General features: G+C 38.7%; 1 protein-coding gene across 5 annotated transcripts in view; it reads left to right on the top strand.

The window, feature by feature from the left end:
• The window catches only part of UNC5C (unc-5 netrin receptor C), a 436,417-nt gene that overhangs the window by 319,449 nt on the left and 110,354 nt on the right, over positions 1–6,614 (top strand). The window lies entirely within an intron of this gene.

Genomic DNA, 6,614 nt, shown 5'->3' with positions numbered 1-6,614 from the left:
CTTCCCTAGTCAACAGGCCACTCACTGCCTAAAACCGGTCACAGGTCCAGTTTTAGTGTCAGGGGTCCCAACCAGCCTTAGCCGCTCGCACTGGGCAGGAGCTGGCTTCAAGTTCCTTTGAAACAACTGGACTCCGTGGAAGCCGAGAAGGTATGTAAGTAAAAGAGGTGGGTAGGGGAAAGAAGAAGGCAATGGCACCCCACTCCAATACGCTTGCCTGGAAAATCCCATGGACGGAGGAGCCTGGTGGGCTGCAGTCCATGGGGTCGCTAAGAGTCGGACACAACTGAGCGACTTCACTTTCACTTTTCACTTTCATTCACTGGCGAAGGAAATGGCAGCCCACTCCGGTGTTCTTGCCTGGAGAATCCCAGGGACGGGGAAGCCTGGTGGGCTGCCGTCTCTGGGGTCACACAGAGTAGGACACGACTGAAGTGACCGCAGCAGCAGCAGCAGCAGCAGCAGCAGGGGAAAGAAATACTAAATACTAAAATACGCTTTATCAGTGAAGGCAGTTTGTAAGCAAAGAGGTTTTGACAAGTTGATCCTCTTTCTGTTCTGTAAGACAAGCTCAAGAATTTCTGTTATCAGCTTCTGTTAAGTCTGTGGGGCATGGTTTTATTTGTACTTGGTTTTTAAAAATCTTCAGGCCTTTTTTTCTTTGTACAGTTATCTAAAGACCATGCTTGAAGACCAATACTTGTACAGCATAAGAGTACAAATACTTTCACAAAGCTACTGAAAGGTACAAAGTATATTGGACAGTGGTTAACACAGAAGTGAATGAATGTCTTGTTGCTATTGCCAATCTTGAGAAGCAAATAGCTGCATAAACAAAGTAGGCTTCCATTCTTGACTAGAGATAGTATCAGAACAATGTCTTCACATTGTTGGGAGACTTGGGAGACAAGGAGAGTTTCTTTGTATACTTTTTTTTTTTTTTTTTTTTTAAATAGCTGTTTGCTTCTTGTCTTTTAAGATATTTTTTACCCATAACTTTAATGGGTAAATAACATACATTTGCAGTCTATAATGAAGACTTTCTTGATTGGACATATGAAACACCTGTTGGCAGGGTGAGACCACCCCCCCCCCTCCCCGCCCCCCCAGATCATTATGTGATTTCAAACTCTGGGGCAATGGAGCTAAATCCTACCTGGTGAAAGGCTGCTGCTGCTGCTAAGTCACTTCAGTCGTGTCTGACTCTGTGCAACCCCATAGATGGCAGCCCACCAGGCTCTCCCATCCCTATGATTCTCCAGGCAAGAACACTGGAGTGGGTTGCCATTTCCTTCTCCAGTGAATGAAAGTGAAAAGTGAAAGTGAAGTTGCTCGGTCCTATCCGACTCTTAGCGACCCCATGGACTGCCGCCTACCAGGCTCCTCCATCCATGGGATTTTCCAGGCAAGAGTACTGGAGTGGGGTGCCATTTCCTTCTCCAGGTGAAAGTCTACAGAAGGCTTATTAGCTATAAGTATCTTTTTAGCATTGTCAAGACTTTACTAGTCAAGGCTTGATGCATAGGATATCTGTACTGACTTGACCTGGGAGCTTCTTAACAAGGCAGAATCTCAAGCCCCATACAGGGCACTTAATTAGAATCTGCATTTTAGCAAAATGATCAGAACCAGTCTTCAGTACTGGTTCTCAAAGACTAGGATGCACATTGGGATCATCTGGGAATCATTAGAAAATATTGATACTTATAGCCCATGCTAAAAACACTCATTTAATAGGTGTTTTGTGCAGGCTGAGTATCACTATTTTTAATAAATTTTTAATAGCTCCCTAGGTGATTCTAAAATGCAACAAAATTTGAGAACCCCTGGTCTAAAGGGGAAGGTTAAAACAAACAAATAAGGAAAAGTTCAAACTTGTCACTTCTAAACCAGTCAGTAAAACTTGGCCAACTCCCAGCTTCTAGCTAATGCTTTTTCTAGAAGTGTGGCTTGGCTGAGTGTGCATTTGATAATTGCCGCATAATTGCTTTTCCCATTTGTATGATTAATATACCTGTGTGCAACAATTCTAGGCTGAATCTTCATTCTCTCAGGTGTACACATGCTTCTCTATTCTGTTGAGTCATTTTCAACCTCAGTGCTCTGACTTGAGGGACCCTTTAGCAGCGTAACCTTTTTGATTGATACAGATTTTTCTAGCTAATGCTTGCTGGACTCACTTTTCATATTGGGTGGCATGTGGCAGTTTCCCTTTGTTAATTAGAACAAATGTGCCAATTATGTTAATGTTTCTCCAGATACCAATCAAAGAATAATTAGACACAACACATCTGTCTTGCACAGGGGAGTAGAATAGAAAAGAAAACTGCAAGATGCATTGCCCTTTATTATTTACATATATGGATAAATAGTTCTTTAGCCAATCACATGGTTAGCAGTTCATATATCAGGAGGGCATAGGGTACCAAGAGCTATTTGGGAGTCTGAGCACCTCTCCCTGTTAGCAATTTCCTGAGCAAAGTCTATTTCTAAAGGATCTCTGCAAAGAATTTAAGTGGTCTGTCTTTTCTTTCAAAATAAATAAATAAATAAATTTACATTTCTGTATCAGTAAAATGTAGGTATGTCATTTACCCTGAACTGTAGAAAGAAACAAATTCTTAAGTATTTACAACTCTCAAAAAGAATTCAATTTTATTGATATAAAAGAGCACACTGAAAGAAATCACAAAATTCAGCCTATAGGATTATATTGAAGGTGTTGTAAATATATGTAAATCACTACTGGATTTATAATCTGTTACAGTTTCTACTTATATGTTTCCATGTGCCTTAATTTTGGAGCTTTCCAATTAATGGAAAAATTGAATTTGCTTCTGTTGTTTTATTGACATTTACAGTCCATACTGGGCCGGGTTTTAGAGAGATGTGGTTGTAGCCTAATTATTTCATAATGTGAGTAATGCCTCTACCCTTGTGTTGTTTCTGGCAGAATGCAGACGAGACCTATGAAACAGACACATTAGCCTTCTTGAAGGTAGTCAAAATGTATCCTAACCACTTCTCAGATAAAGCTTTTGTTTAGAATTTAAAGTACATGCACTCTAGCAAAGTATGGCTTACATTCCTAACATTTGATAATATTAAACTATGTACTTTTGTCATCTAAGGTTAAAACATCATCCTTGTTTTTATAATGTCTATATTATTGTGGTTCCAAATATTATATTGTCGCTATCATTCTTTTATAAACAGTTGGCCAGAAAAGAAGAATGAATTTCAGATTATAGATTCTTCTTACTGTGACACTTAGGAACAACTGAGAGAAGACTTTGAATATATTTGGAAATAGTTGAGCTTGCTAATGCTAATGCAAGGCATTTCTGTAAAGCCCCTAATACATGAATAATCTGGGATATATTCCTTTTGCCCAGGGGGTTGGAAGGGATAAGGCAACGAGGAAGTGGACATAGTTGTAGTTTTACTTTTTATTATATCATTCTGCCCCAAATGTTTATCTTTTATTTTTTAATAGCAAAACATGAACATAGTTAGGTTTTAAACAATTTTAGTAGTAAGCTATTAAAAAGTAACTTAAGTAATTTTTAGAAAATAATTGTTGTGTAAATGGGTCCCCCACTTTATATACTCAACATTGGGAGTTTTGAAGTCTGTCTTAGGTAACCTAGCTTTTATGGTATTTCACTAGAAAGAGAAATGAATAAAGGTGAGAAAATGAGTGTAGGAAGCCAAGATTAAACATGGGGATTATTTACCCCATCTGGAATGTTAATCTACTGTCCTGTCTTTGCTGGTGGTGTAAATAAAAAATTAAAGTGAGAAAATAGAGTATTTAGGGAAAAGATAATAGAATTTTGAAAGATGAGGGTGCTTGAATGCTCCAGCAACTGCTCAGAAGAGGTTATGCAAGCCTGAGCCCTTGAAAAATGATCTCCATGTTTTTCTGCACAACTTCTCTTCCCCTGACAGCACTTACAGAGCCAATAGTTCTGAATTTTATAAAAATCAGTAACAATAAAACTATAAAACCATGCATGTAAGAGCCATAAAAAAAAAGTTGATCCTTAAATCACACCACACACAGGAAGGGATGGCAGTTTTACACACCTTTTCTGGGAAAACACAATATGGGGTCAATATGCTCTAGTCCTAAAACTTATAATCAAATTGGGACTCACTCATCATTAATAAAATCATGTTAGGGTTTTCAGAACTATGTGCCAGGCTGAAGGCATTAACAGGACTGAAAGACCTGTTGGAGGAATTTCTAAACGGTTTCTCATTTTACCATAACTGCTGGGAAGCAGTCCTCTTACAGGATGGCTTGAAACATGACGTACACTAGAGGGGACTGAGGTTGTAAATAAGGAGAAACTTCCTAATCAGGAGAGTTTTATGAATGAAGTCTCACAAACCAACACCGTTAGTCCTATGTAGTGGAAAACTGAAAGATTTCTGTTTTTTTGGTTTTTTTTCCCCTGTTTGGTATTATGAGTATAAACATATGGTTGTTCAGTCACTCAGTCGTATGTATTTCTTAATAAAGACACTGAGGAACACTGAAACATCAGCATTTAAAATACATTAGTGTAGATGAATGTAGTTCTGTTTGGGGTAAAGTTAGAGAAGAGGCAATTAAATTGCCTAATCTAACTCTCTCCTAATTCTAAGTGCTTTACCTTCCATAGTTCATTAAATCCTCCCACAAGCCTGGTAGAAATGGTCTTTCCCGTTGTACAGGTGAGAGTTGTGATTCTAGGAACTTACAACCTACCCATGACTGCTGACTCAGCAAGTGGGAGGCCCAAAATACAGAGTCAAGTCTGGCCAGGTCCAAAGCCCATGTTTTTTTCTATAGCAAAATGCTGTATTGATTGCATGATTTTGAAATTTAATTCATTAAAATGGCACATCGTGTGTAGCCTTTTTTGACCAGTTTTCATGAGCTAATCATATAATATCCAGACAAAAATTATTTTATGGGAAAAGTTCTTTGTTTTAATATGATTATCTCCTTGAGGGCTTCCTGGGTGGCTCAGTGGCAAAGAATCTGCCTGCTAATGTAGGAGACGCGGGTTTGATTCCTGGGTCAGGAAGATCCCCTAGAGAAGGAAATGGCAACTCATTCCAGTATTCTTGCCTGGGAAATCCAAGAACAGAGGAACCTGGCAGGCTGTATAGTCCATGGGATTAAGTCATCTCACTGATTTTCCAAAAGTAGGGTACTCATATTTACCTGAGTTGTATGTTACTATTTATACACAATTCTTAAAATGGTTAGAATTTTAGAATGTAAAAGAGAAGTTAAACTCCACTTAAGATCCATTAATAAAGAATATCTCAATGATTTTTAAATATTTAATGTTCAAGAACTTTTCCAAAATGTATTTCTAAAATTAAATTAATTGGTATATACTGCTGCTGCTGCTAAGTCGCTTCAGTCGTGTCTGACTCTGTGCGACCCCATAGACGGCAGCCCACCAGGCTCCTCTGTCCATGGGATGTTCCAGGCAAGAGTACTGGAGTGGGGTGCCATCACCTTCTCTGTGGTATATACTATAGGTCATTTTTATCTATCATAGTACTGCTCTTACTTTTGTGATAGTTTATGATAAATAGAACTTGCTTCCCTGTTGGCTCAGACAGTTAAGAATCTGTCTACAATGCAGGAAACCTGGATTCAGTCCCTGGGTCAGGAATATCTCCTGGAGAAGGGAATGGCTGCCCACTCTAGTATTCTTGCCTGGAGAATTCCATGGACAGAGGAGCCTGGTGGGCTACAGTCCATGAGGTCACAAAGAGTCTGGCCCAATGGAGCAACTAACACTTTCACACTTTCAGTACTTAGAAGTCATATGAATCTTTCAGCTTCTAGAGTCAAAAAATGTATGTATTACTAAGAATCAATGGAATCCAACATTGTAATTGTGTGAAACTTCAGCAGTCATAATTATTAAACATTTTGCCTTCTTTCTAGCACAAGCAGTAGTGCTTGGTGCATAGATATTCATAGAGGGAACTAGTTTTGGGTAGATCTTACTGACTTTTATTTTCCTGTGCAATCATGTCTGTTTCTTATCTTTAAATGTAGCAGCATATCTCAATTGAGGGAATGCTTATTTTCAAAACCTTACTACTTATGGTAATAGTTTTTTCATATGGATAAAGCTCACTCATTCATGTCTCTGTTCATATATTCATCCATGCTTTCTTTCACCACACTTCATTGTGATGGCTTTACTTCTATGTTTCAAACAACAGCTTTTGCAAGTGCTCTTCTCTGTACCTGGAACATTCTGGCTCAGGGTTGGCTCTTCCTAGGTATTCATGTCCTAGTGTGTAGTCACCTCTTAAGAGAAGCCGTGTCTGTTATCTAAAGCAACTATACTGTACAGGCCAAGTATGACCCACCTCCTGCTTGTATAAATGAAGTTTTATTGGAACACAGCCCTGCTCATTCATTTATGTATTGTCTGTGGTTTTTGTTGAGGGACCATATGGCCCCTAAAGCCTAAAATATTAAATATGTAGTCCTGTACAGAAAAAGTTTCCTGACCTGATCTAAAGCACTGTATAATGCTGATTTACTTTTTCTAGACTTTAGCACCACTGAAATTATCCAATATGTTAAT

This window comes from Bubalus kerabau, chromosome 7 (genome assembly GCF_029407905.1).
Source record: "Bubalus kerabau isolate K-KA32 ecotype Philippines breed swamp buffalo chromosome 7, PCC_UOA_SB_1v2, whole genome shotgun sequence".
Lineage (NCBI taxonomy): Eukaryota > Metazoa > Chordata > Mammalia > Artiodactyla > Bovidae > Bubalus > Bubalus kerabau.
Note: the sequence above shows the minus strand (reverse complement) of the source record. Positions and strands in the feature narration are given on the sequence as shown.